The sequence below is a fragment of the Cuculus canorus genome, chromosome 4, assembly GCF_017976375.1.
Source record: "Cuculus canorus isolate bCucCan1 chromosome 4, bCucCan1.pri, whole genome shotgun sequence".
Lineage (NCBI taxonomy): Eukaryota > Metazoa > Chordata > Aves > Cuculiformes > Cuculidae > Cuculus > Cuculus canorus.
In genome coordinates, this window is record NC_071404.1 from 79417302 (window position 1) to 79430116 (window position 12815).

The 12815-nt window shown below is 50.8% G+C and overlaps 1 long non-coding RNA gene across 1 annotated transcript in view; it reads left to right on the forward strand.

Annotated features, from left to right (window-relative positions):
- Nucleotides 1-12040: 12040 nt before the first annotated feature.
- The window catches only part of LOC128852172 (uncharacterized), a 237699-nt gene continuing 236924 nt past the window's right edge, over nt 12041-12815 (forward strand). Inside the window, exon 1 of the long non-coding RNA XR_008449854.1 lies at nt 12041-12210. This is a non-coding gene — a long non-coding RNA (uncharacterized LOC128852172). The remainder of the gene's footprint in view (nt 12211-12815) is intronic.

The window sequence follows — 12815 nt, forward strand, 5'->3', positions numbered from 1 at the left end:
ACAGATTTAAGGAATCATGGAATGGTTTGAGTCGGAAGGGAGCTTAAAGCCCATCCAGTCCCACCCCCTGCCATGGGCAGGGACGCCTCCCACTGGATCAGGGGCTCCAAGCCCCATCCAACCTGGCCTTGAATACCTCCAGGGTTGGGGCAGCCACGGCTTCTCTGGGCAACCTGGGCCAGGGCCTCCCCACCCTCACAGCAAAACATTTCTTCCCAAGATCTTGTCACAATCTCCCCTCTTTCAGCTGCAAACTGATCCCCCTCATCCTGTCACTGTTCTCCCTGATCCAGAACCCCCTTGGACATTAGAAAATGAGCAGGTTTTGCCCTGTAGTCAGCACTGCAGTATTGCAAACCTCTCCAGGTTGCCTTTTCCCTTTTTAAACTAACATTTTCCTCTATATGTGTGTGTTGCCTCTCCTGCTTTAAAACACACTGACTTGAGCCCTTGAGCCACTTCAGCATTGTTTTGGTTCTTCTCAGAGCTCGTGCTGATATTTCTGGTGCAAAGGGGCCTGGAGGTGAATCCCGATGGAGAGGTTTTCTGGCAGAGGCCCTTGACAGCCCCCAGCAGCAGCTTAGCAAAGCAGGGCCATGGTGTTCTCTCTCTGTGGCACCAGGGAGGTGGCTCAAGGGCCTGCAGACACGTTGAGTGGGCGGTATGTGCAGATGGAGGGCAGGGAATGGCCTGCGGGATAAATGTCTGCGCTGAGAACAGAGCCCTAAGCACACGGCTGCCTGCAGCAGCAGCCAGCTGGGGCGCAGGGCGCAGTCTGCTCCTGTGCCTTTGCCTCCCTGCCTGTCTGCCCTGGGAGCTTCTGCTCAGCCAGTTCTCGTGAGTAACAATGCCTGTCTGTAAAGCAGTGAATGAAGCTTCTCGGAAGACCCAGGCCCTTCAGAGCACGGATTTTTTTCGAGCGAAGCTGACTGCTGTGTGATGTGCAGCACGGCTTGCAAGCAGTTACGGCAGCGTGACAGAGGTGCTGATTGACGGGTGTCTCTCTCTAACGTCCGCTCCATCTGGGGAAACCATTCCTTTTGAAGCTGTTCCTGACCTCGGGCGTGTTTCTGTGCAAACCCCATGTCAGGCGATGCTCAGCACAGCCCGCCTTTCCTCCCACCCTCACTGAGCGAGGAGCCTCCTGCACACAGGCGCAGGCCAACCGCAAGCAGGCAGTGCAATGCCCACACCAGGGTTTTATTTATAACCCAAATCCCATTTCTCAGCACTGTCAATTCGTTCCCTTGCGGAGAAGCGAAAAGACAGTTAAAGGGACTTTCGGTGACATCCCCCCTGTTTAATGAAGCTTGGAGTTACGGCCAAGTGACTCGAAGTGCCGTTATTATCTGCATGAGTGACTGAAGGCCGAGGGTCTCTCAGTGTGCAAAGAGCTCCGCCGCAAATGTGCCCATTGATCATCCCTAATCAGAGCAGCCGGGTCAGGGGTGCTGGCGAGATGGAGAGCTCAGAAAAAGCTGACAAATGAAGCAGCGGAGCTTGGGGGTTAATGTAATATTCAAACAGAACGAGAGATTCATTTTCTCATAAGCTTGTCACTTCTCCCTTCCTCAGACATTTTGCCGGAGAGCCTGCAGTGAGGAGGCAGAGAGAGTGAGAGTGGGAGAGATGTCCTAACCCCAGGGGAAAGGAGAAAAGCCTGCAAGTCTGTCGAAGTAGCTGAAGTAGCGGAAGGGAAAAGGCGTGGGGAAGCATCCTCTTCATTTTACCAGGGCTTCACACTCTTTTTATAGTCAAGCACTCGTTATTTAAAAGGTGATTTTGCTTTGAGACCTTATGCGTTTCTGCAGCCAGCATGGTTCTCTTATTCTGCTCAGGTGGATTGTCTCTGGAAAGGATAAGTTTGGGGTACTTCTCAGGCCGGAGCTGTATTCTTATGGCAAACAGACGGTGTTTTGCATTGTGAGAGGTGAGGAGCTGTGCTGCTGTGGTGGTTAGGGTTTTCAGAACCCCATTCTATTGAAGGCTGTGAGCAAGACGTGTCAGAAGCATTGTTATTGCCTTCCTTGGGCTTCTTTATAACTTCTTGGCTTCTGCCTCACCTGAAGAATTTTAAGCATCTCCTAAAAATTCACTGTACTTCCCAGTGATTTGTGTGCTGGAAGCCAGGCCCAATGAAGTACGACGTTTGTGATGTAAGCGGTGTTAATGGTGTCTAGCCAGCTCCTGTTGTATCACCGGACAAACCATAGCACAGAAGGCTTGGTGGTTTATTCCAGTCATCCCTGCTGAGCAGGGAAGCCCCTGCTGTCAGTTCTGGACTCCAGCCAGATGAGTGGTGGGGTTCTGGCACTACTGAGGCTTTTGTACTGTCTGAGGAAGGTAGGCGTCCTGTGCTTGAGGGAACTCTTAGCAACAGCCCACCTGGTATTAACGATTTGAGAGATTTATTTGGCACTCAGTAGCTAAGAGGGACTTTATTTCTCAAGCCTCTCTCATTCTTTAGAGCACCAAGGGTCAGAGCTCCTGCAAGATCTTTGCTGATTCAATGACTGTCCCCGTGCTGCGCTGTGCCGTGCTGATGTCAGCGGCTGTGGAGGGAGGGCTTTGCCACAGACCCAGAACGCTCCAGAGCTGGAGACTTTCTGCAGTGCAGCAGAGCTCCATAGTTTGAGACACAGCAAGGACTGAGCACCTGCCCATGATCCGTTTGGCCAGTCCTCCTCTATAGAACAGGAATTCCTGTGGAACAGGAACCTGTTTTCTTTTTTAGTGGAGTTTCCTGCCTGTCAGAAAGCTTTGAGTTCTCACATTGTGTTTTATCTCTCCCCACTGTATTCCCTAAGCATTTTCTTACTTTTGTAAGATCTGGAAGCTAGCAGTTACTTCAGCATTTGCTGGAGGCTGTGAGTTGATTTTGGTTCTTCCATCCCGGGTGCAAATAACTTTCTGAGTCTGCCTGGCAGGACATGACAGGTCTTGACCAGGAGACTACATGGGGATAACAGGAGGAAAACTGCATTACTCTAGTACTATGGGAACCAGAAATTTCCCCTTTTCAGGCTGCTCTTTGTAGTGGTTTCATGATGAAGTTGGAAGGAGAAGTCAGAAGTGAGAGCAGGAGCATATTGCTGCTCATGCTGTACTGGAGCACATTCCAGCTCCAGTTAAACAACAGTGGAATCAGCCTGTTAATTTCTCCAGACTTCAAACTGCAGGATCCAAGGTTTTGGGAAGCACAGTTAGATAGTCCCATCAGAGATGTCAGGAATTTGTAGCAGCAACAGCAGCAACATAGAACCCCCCCAAATTTTTTTTTCGCTTTCCCCACATACTGTGAGAAGCACCAAAGACTGAAGATTGGCCTTTGGGGGAGCAGTGACTGGGCTGGGTCTTGAGAGAGGTGAATTCAGCTCTCTTCTTTCCCATTGGAATGGTACAAGACCTGAATAAGCATCTGGTTTTTGCTTTGCAGATGTTCTCAAGATATTATCTTTCCTCCTGTCTGTTTTGACTACCACTTGCTCTATGCTGGTATGATTTCTTATTATGTTCCTTTTACAGAGGGGCTTTCTTCCACCCAGAGCCTGTCTCGAAGTACAGACGAATAACATTAAGTATTTATTAATGCCGACAAGCAGAACTATTTACTCTTTCTGCTCCTTTAACCAGCCCTGCAGTCTGCTGGCTGCCTGTGATGTTAGGTAGTTGGCAGCGTTTTTCTAACATGAGCTCTCTCTCCTTATCAAGCTTCTGTCTTGGAGATTCATGGGAGGCATTTCAGTTTATTCAACCTTTAATCAGATGCCTGACCTACTCTGAAGAGTGCTCAGCTCATGACCTCTTCCCAATAAACAAGTTTTAAACAAGCTGCCACATCACATTTTGTGCAGGAAGGGAATGTGAGACAGCAAGGAGAGCTGATTGTGCCAAACATCACTCTGTTTGCCAGGCCACTCTTCTTCCCTGCAAGAATTAATTTACATGTTTGGAAAAGCAGGAGCGTTTCACTCCAAGGAAACAATACAATTTCTGTAGCGCTAAGAGATCTGCTGTTCTGTGAGGAATTAAGTGTATTTAATCAGGGAAAACATTCTTAGTGGTTCTGAAATAAACACAGTGCTTTCTCCTGCTGGGGCTACAGGGGATTTAAACGGTGAAGGCAGACAAGGTAGTCATTTCTCTTTTGGACAGTGAGTACGTAAGAACTTGTCAGCTACCGTGAGAGCCAGGGAGGGTGTTTAGAGAACTTCTTTACACGCTGCTGGGCCGTAGGCCCCGATTCTCAAAATGATGCAGTGTGCAAAGCGAGTTGGGGATCTCACTATAGCTTACAGATGTGTCTTGATGTGGAAATTATTTTGGTTTTGGGTTTTTTTATCCTCTTCTTTTTTTTTCTTTGATCTTCATAAGCAGTGAAACTAGAAAGGAGAAGTGAAGAAAATGGCATCATTTCAGTGCCTGCAGTCCAGGCAGGCAGGTTGACCAAAACTACTGCCATCTGTGAGCCTTTAGTGGCAGCGTCAGCAACAGATGACACAAAAGTGGGTAAATGACAGGATGCCACTCGCCGTGAGGGTAGTTGCTGCAATGGCAGCTACCACAGACGAGATCATAGAGTTGCTTGGTTGGAAAAGATCATTGAGTCCAAGCATGTGTAGAGGGTATTCGAGGCAAGTGCCTGTGCTCAAACACCTGGGATCTGGTGTCCTCATCACCAGTAACACTTTGCCTGGAGCTGGCTCCCAGGTGTGCTATGCTGGCATGCTGCTGCTTGCAGAGAAAGGCACTGCAAAGCCTCAGGATGCTTCCCACCTTGTTTGTGAGGTAACAGGCATTTTGAGCAGGAAAAGGAGTTATCACTCGGAAACGGAGACCATAGCCTGAACAGGGAACATTAAGCACAGCACCCTTTGTGACAGGGTGAGAGGAAAAGGCCTGCAGTCAGTCAGACAGCTTGGCGTGTGCCGTGGAGCCTGGGCAGCCCGGTTGCACTGTGATCTCCTTCGTCTGTTGGATGGAGCTTTGAGCCCCCTGATCCGGTGGGAGGTGTCCCTGACCATGGCATGGGTGGGACTGCATGGGCTTTGAGGTTCCTTCCAGCCCAAACAGTTCCATGATTTTATGCTGGGCTGAAAGGTTTGGGATGCAGACACTCTGGACAGTGCTCTGTGCCAGTCCCCAGGCTCCAGGAGCTGCAGGCTGAGGCCACCCCTCGGCTCCCACTATGGCTGCTTGAGGGGCTGGTTCACCCCTTCAGTGTTCCAAAAACTCCATTATTTGCCAAACACTGCTGCCGGTTGTTGTGCTTGCAGAGCTTTTGGCGTGATCTTTGTCGTGGCTGCAGCAGCACGTGTTGCTCTGGTTACACCCTCTTCTGTGCACCTAACCTGTGGAGGCTGGGAGGGCTGCCATGATCCTGCGCCCCTTATCACTGCTTTGCTCCTGGGGTGCCTGGTGCAGGAAGGGGCAGAGCCCGGTAATCCCGTGTCCTCCATTTCCACCCTGTTTTCCCAGCCTTTACTCTTGTCTCTTCCCGCCTTTTTGTCCTGTCCTTCTCTGCCTTATTCTACTGTCCCTTCCCACATTTATTTTCCTGTCCCTTCCTGACTTATTTTCGCCTGTGTCTTTCTGCCTTGTTTTTTTTTTTTTTTTTTTTTTTGCCGGGAAACGCTGTGGGAGCACCTGAGAGTGGGCAGGAGCGGAGAAAGCAGCACTGGGAGCATCTCATGGAGTGAGAGGATGCACTGGAAGCACCGGGAGTGGGGGAATAAGCTGGAAGAGCTGGGAATGAGGGAGTGTGCTGGGAGTGAGGGAATGCTCTGGAAGAGCTGGGAATGAGGGGAGTGTTCTGAGAGCAAGGGGAGTGCTCTGGAAGTGCTAGGAATGAGGGAATGCTCTGGAAGCATTGGGAGTGAGGGGTACCTTCTGTGAGCAAAGGGACACTCCAGAAACTCTCCTGGCTTGTAGGGTGCCTGGCATAGGAAGGGGCACAGCCCGGCACTCCCGTGTTCTCCCTGCCCAATCTTCCCCCCCCCCGCCCCTCATGCCTTCCCGCCCTTTCTGCCCCTGTCCCTTCCCGCCCTTTTTTTTGCCCCTGTCCTTCCCGCCCTTTCTGCCCCTGTCCCTTCCCGCCCTTTTTTCCCGCCCAGCGAGTGAGGGGCCGTTAGGGGGCGCTCGCGCGTGGCTCGCGTGAAGGGTCGGTAGCGGGGACAGCAGCGCGGGGGGGCGCCCTGGGGGCGAGGGCAGTGCTGGGGAAGTGCTGAGAATGGAGGAACGCTCTGGAAGTGCTGGGAGTGAGGGGAATCATCTGGGAGTGAGGGGAACACTCTTGAAGCACTCTGGAAGTGCTGGGAGTGAGGGGAACCTTCTGGGAGCGAGGGGAACGCTCCTGAAGTGCTCTGGAAGTGCTGGGAGTGAGGGGAATGTTCTGGGAGCGAGGAGAGCGCTCTGGAAGTGCTAGGAGTGAGGGAATACTTTGGAAGTGCTGGAAGTGAGGGGAATACTCTGGAAGCACTGGGAATGAGGGAACGTTCTGGAGGAAATACAAGTGAGGGAATGCTCTGGAAGCATTGGGAGTGAGGGGTACCTTCTGTGAGCAAAGGGACACTCCAGAAACTCTCCTGGCTTGTAGGGTGTCTGGCATAGGAAGGAGCACAGCCCGGCACTCCCGTGTTCTCCCTTCCCAATCTCCCCCCCCCCATGCTTTCCCGCCCTTTCTGCCCCTGTCCCTTCCCGCCCTTTTTTCCCCGCCCAGCGAGTGAGGGGCTGTTAGGGAGCGCTCGCGTGAGGGGCGAGCGCGTGAAGGGTTGGGAGCGTGAAGGGGGCGCCCTGGGGGTGAGGGCAGTGCTGGGGAAGTGCTGAGAATGGGGGAACGCTCTGGAAGAGCTGGGAGTGCGAGGAACAGTGGAAGCACTGGGAATGAGGGAATAGTCTGGAAGTGAGGAGAGCACTCTGGAAGAGCTGGAAATGAGGGAGTGGGCCGAGAGTAGGGAATGCTCCAGAAGTGCTGGAAGTGAGGGGAACATTCTTGGAGCGAGGGGGACGTTCTGGAAGCGCTGAGAGTGGGGGATATTCTGAAAGTGATGGAAGTGAGGAAATGCTCTGGAAGTGCTGGGAATGAGTAAGTAATCTGGAAGTGAGGAGCACTCTGGAAGTGCTCTGGAATTTCTAGGAGTGGGGGGAATATTCGGGGAGCGCGGGAAACACGCTGCAAGTGTGCTGGGAGAGGGGAACCTTCTTGGAGCGAGGGGAACACTCCTGAGGCACTCTGGAAGTGCTGGGAGTGAGGGAAACCTGGGAGCACGTAGATCGCTCTGGAAGTGCTCTGGGTGTGCTGGGAGTGAGGGGAACATTCAGGGAGCGAGAGGAATGCTCCGGAAATGCTGGGAGCAAGGGGAACAGTCTGGGAGCAAGGAGAATGCTCTGGAAGTGCTGGTTGTGAAGGGAACCATCTGGGAGTGAGGGGAATGCTTTGGAAGCACTCTGGAAGTGCCAGGAGTGAGGGGAGCACTCTGGGAGCGAGAGGAGTGCTCTGGAAGTTCTCTGGAAATGCTGGGAGTGAGGGGAACCTTCTGGGAGCGAGGGGAACGCTCCTGAAGCGCTCTGGAAGTGCTGGGAGTGAGGGGAATGTTCTGGGAGTGAGGGGAGTGCTCTGGAAGTGCTGGGATTGAGGGGAACCTTCCAGGAGTGAGGGGAGCGCTCTGGAAGTGCTGGGATTGAGGGGAATCTTCCAGGAGTGAGGGGAGCACTCTGGAAGTGCTGGGAGTGAGGGGAACTTTCCAGGACCGAGGGGAAAGCTGTGGAAGCGCTCTGCAAACTCCTGGCTTGTGGGGTGCCTGGCATAGGAAGGGGCACAGCCTGGCACTCCCGTGTTCTCCCTTCCCGCCCTATTTGCCCCGTCCCTTCCCGCCCTTTTTTTTTGCCCCGTCCCTTCCCGCCCTTTTTGCCCCTGTCCCTTCCCGCCCTTTTTTTTGCCCCTGTCCCTTCCCGCCCTTTTTTCCCCTGTCCCTTCCCGCCCTTTTTTCCCGCCCAGCGAGTGAGGGGCCGTTAGGGGGCGCTCGCGCGTGGCTCGCGTGAAGGGTCGGTAGCGGGGACAGCAGCGCGGGGGGCGCCCTGGGAGCGAGGGCAGTGCTGGGGAAGTGCTGAGAATGGGTGAACGCTCTGGAAGTGCTGGGAGTGAGGGGAATCATCTGGGAGTGAGGGGAACACTCTTGAAGCGCTCTTCAAGTGCTGAGTGTGAGGGGAACCTGGGAGCAAGTGGATCGCTCTGGAAGCGCTGTGGGTGTGCTGGGAGTGAGGAGAGCGCTCTCGAAGTGCTCTGGAAATGCTGGGAGTGAGGGGAACCTTCTGCGAGCGAGGGAAGCACTTTGGAAGCGCTGTGGAGAGGCTGGGAGTGAGGGAAACCTGCGAGTGAGGGGGGCACTCTTGAAGTGCTATGGAAGTACTAGGTGTGAGGGGAACATTCAGAGAGTGAGGGGGGCACTCTGGAAATGTCTGAAGAGCGTGAGAGTAATGCTCTGGAAGTGCTGGGAGCCGGGAGCAATGTTCTGGCAGTGCTATGGTCAACGGGAGTTTTCTGGAAGAGGCTGAAGGCAGGCAGACGTGCAGGCTCTCCCTTACGCCCCCAGAAGCCCCACTTGGTAGGAACTGGGTGCTCAGGAGCTGGGGTGTAGGGGAGCTGGCGGTTGCACCTGCCTCAGCCAGGGGGGTCATTGCCCGATGAGGTGAGGTCCTGGCCTCGCCTTTGTGTTCCCAAGTAAAGCCTGTGGTCTGTTGTGCTTCCCATGGCTGGGATCTCTTGCTCCCTGGCTGCATTGGAAGAAAAGGGGTGGGGAGGGTGTGGTTGGGAACAAAAGGCACTGGAGTGTTTCTGTGCCTTACAATTTGTGAGGCAAAGAAGGGATTTCTGTTACGGTTTCTGTTTCTGCAGGATGGGTTTGCTCTGTCTGTACAGAGCCCTTGACTTGCTTTCTCTGCAGTAGTGGTTTTGTTTTGTACTTGGCTGCCGTGCTTTCAGGGGATTGGGGAAGGTTCGTGCTCAGGGATCTCCCCTCTGCACCTGCTTTTCAGGCATTTCATTCCAATAACTGTGTTTTCCTCTTGTTATTTACCAGCTTATAAACATTACCTGTGTCAGAGCGTCATAGGGGGGGGTTTCAGCACTGTCATATAGACTCTTCGGTGTCCGCTAGGACTCCAGCCTGGCACGCTGTAATTCATAAATCCTGCCTTAACGCTGCCAGGTTTGTGAGCCCCTACCTACAAGCTGTGTATGGAATGTACTCTGCAATGATCCCTTGAGAAAAGGGAATGGCACTTGCTCAAGGTTTTTGATGTTGGTAGATACCAAAATTGTTTGGACTGTTTTTCTTTTCCCACTGTGGTGTATTCTTTTATCCTGGCTGCTCCAGTGGCAGTTTAATTAACACCTTAAGCAGAGGTCAGGCTGCAGGAGTGTGTGTGTGTGCAGTGGTTTGCTGTGGCTTCCTTTCAGAGCAGTGTTGTGTTTTAAACCTTACCCACTACAGTGCTGCTGTCGGAGAGCTTTGCTCATGGAGTTTCAGGTGTCCTCAGTGTTGCTGCAGTAGGTAAGGAGAGCTCAGCCATGTAAAATGACTTCAATTAATACTTAATTAGATGAGGCCATGCTTCTGCAAGAGCCAGGCTACCCCAGGTCATTTACAGCTGTCCGTGTCTGGTGACAGTGTGTGTAATGGGATTTGATGCCTGCTACTACAAATGCAAGGGTTAAAAATAAAATTTTAATTCATAGGAGCTTGGGTTTAAGAAGGAGGAATAGCTTTTAAAGTGGGGGTTACTTCAAGAGAAAAAAAACCTCAAAAAAGACATAAAACATAACCCCCAAACCCACAAGAGAAAAAACAAACCAAATAAACTTACCAGTGCAAGTAGAGCAGCACTGGTTAAAAATGTTTGTGTTCTGCTGGGAGGTTTCTGAGGGGGTCAGTATACTTTCAGTTGTTTAAAAAATATCTGCTTCTGGCTAATCCGGAAATGAACAAATGTTCGGGTTTGTTCTGGTTTTGGTGGCTGCTTTTTTTATTTTTAGTTCCTTGTACATTGCAACAAACAAAGGGAATGAGAAACACTGGATGTTTGTGAAGCAGAGGGACCAGGTGGAGATTGTGAAGAGGGCGGGGAGCTCCTAGGTTGAAGAAAGGGGAACAGTTGCCTGCGCCCATCAAGGAGCAGGACTGCAAGAATGTTTCTTTAATTTTTTAGTTTCTCCAAGTGAGAAGAGTTCTGGGCCAGGTAGAGGTTGGGTTTTGGGAAGGGACTGCAGTGTTGTTCCTGCACTGCCCTGGGGAGAGAGACAGCAGCATGTTTCTATGCTGAGGGTTGAAGAAGGGCAATAATTATGACTCTTATCAGTTACGTTTGTCAGTCATTCTGTCTCTCTCTGTTTTGAAACAGTCAATCCTACTGACTGGTGGTAAAGATGATGAGAGTATTAGGGAGTCTAAGGGAAAAATTTTAATGGGGGGAAGCAAGGGGATAAAAAAACCTGTCAAAGACAATTTCTGGCAGGCAGTCGGGTTCCTGGTGCGGACAGATTGGCTGATGTTGATTGTTGACAGCTTCTGCAGCTTGCTAATTACAACTGTAAAAAATTCAGGTGAATGACAGTAACTTGAAATGTTAATTCTGCTTTTTTTTTACTTTGCAGCTGCAACTGTTAGTTGGCTATTGCTGTAATTGATGGACACTGCCAGTTGCTTAGACAGATGGAAATTAATACTTGTGTTACTGCTCGAACTCACTATCACAGTCACGTTTTCATTAGTCTCCTGCACTGAATTAATGCATACAAGACGGAGCATGCAGAAGGAGCAAACGCAGCTTCTTCCTGCGGGCCAGCCAGCAGCACTGCCTGTCTGTGCAGGGGCCTGCATCTCTAGGCCATGGTAAAAAACAGTGAGACTAGGTTAAGAAAGACCCTTGGGCTCTGCATTCCTGTGTATGCAACTGGTTAAGCTGCCCAAGAGCTGTGCGACTGCTTTTCCCAGTGTGTGGTTGATTCCAGTTGTTAGGTGGGCTTTGGGGGAGAAGGTATGGATGTGGAGCGGAGATAACTGTGCTCGGTGCTCCCCCACATGAACTAGGTTCAGACCACAGTCATTTTCTAGTAGTATTGTCTTACATTTGATGGATGTGATAAGGCTTAAACTGTGTAGCAGTAGTTTGGGTTTTCCCACTAATGCCGGACTTGAGCCTGCCTTCCCCGAAAGGGGAGAGACTGAAGCCAGATGGAATTGTCATGCCTCTTTGCACTGAAGGCATGTGTACTGGGGAAGAAAGCAACTACCTTTTGACCCCAAATAAACCAAGTGTGATCCCATATGTCTTTGGGCTGGGAGTTATGAACTCTGAGTACAGGGAGCTTCCCTGCAAAGGCAGTTCATGAGTGGCTCTCATGTACAGGCTGTTTCTACACAGGGCTTTTCAGTCAGGTTAGTGGTTTCTCTGTATGTCACCTGGTCTTCTGTTTTCACAGAACTTAGAGGCTGTGTATGGTTTTGATCCTGTAGGCTGTGATTCCCTCCAGTCCTAAAACCTGTGCCAGGAAGCAGCAGTGAAGGCTTGGGCTCTTTTTTTTTTTTTTGTTATGTCTGTTCAGTATTTGAAATGAGAGTATTTGCTTTTCTGTGCTTAAATGAATTGAGAGTAGATGTGTCCAATTGTGCCCAGGTTATATGCAAACGCGAAATGAGTCGTTTGGCTTTTGGATTTCCAGTGACAGCATACAGCCAGATGAAAGCATGCTGGGCTCTGTGAGCGGGGACTGTGACCTCCTTCGGTTTTGGGGTTTTTTTTTTTGTGTCAAGGTTGATGGCTGTTGCAATACAGCTCCTGTTAGTGTGGGGCCTGTGCACCCCTTGAGTTCACCACAGTTTATTCAGGGCACTGTTGATGTTACTGCCGGCTTTCATGTCCTGACTTAGCAATGTCTCTGCCAAGTTTTTTTAAGAGGCAAGCTGTTGAGCTTTTTTCAAGCCCCAGAAGTGCAATGTCTTGTTCAAGTGTTCTTTTTTTCCTGTTCCAATTAAGAAGGCTCCTTCACTGTAAGATCCTGAGAAATGTTATCTGGAAGCGAGTGTGCAGCTGCGAATGTTAGCAGAGCTCAGAAGAGAGAAGTTCCAAGATACTGGAGCCATCCATCCAACACAGAACAGATGATTTGCTTGCTAGGACAGTGAATGCAAGAACACCAAGCTTCTGGAAAAGGTTAGGTGTTGTTAAAAATTACCATAATAATGTGAGAGTCTCTTAAGACTTGTGTCAGACTTGATAGGAACTGTGGATTAACTTACTTGTCATCAGAAATGCAGCTGTGATCTTGGCTGGTGCCTCGGAGTTGTGGTTACCTGGGCATCACCTTAATTCAAAACTGTAAAAGGACATCACGTTAATTCAAAACTGGTTGAAAGGAAAATGCCTAGAGATAGACTATGTGAAAGCAATTAATAATGTCAAGGAATTCATAGAGGAAAGTAGCAGTGGGCTCAGGTTTTCCTTAGTAGAGGTGTGATATTCTGGGTGGAAGAAATGGGTTAAGAGAGTTCTTAGACTTGCACAGGGGCCTGTTTTCTCTGTGTGGTTGTGGGGTGGGGGCTGGCTCAGGTAAAATCCTGGTCTCTGAATACGGACTTGCTTCTGCTTCACAGGGATGGAAGTGATGGCTCACTTTATCTTTCCGAGGACTTAGTCCTTTCTGAGAGGTTGAACCTTGTGGACTTGAAGCATGTCAGTGCGTGCAACAAGCTCTCGTGTGCAGTGAGGGAGCACCGCAGAAGCATTTGTCAAAGATGTGCTGAAATGTTGACGAATTC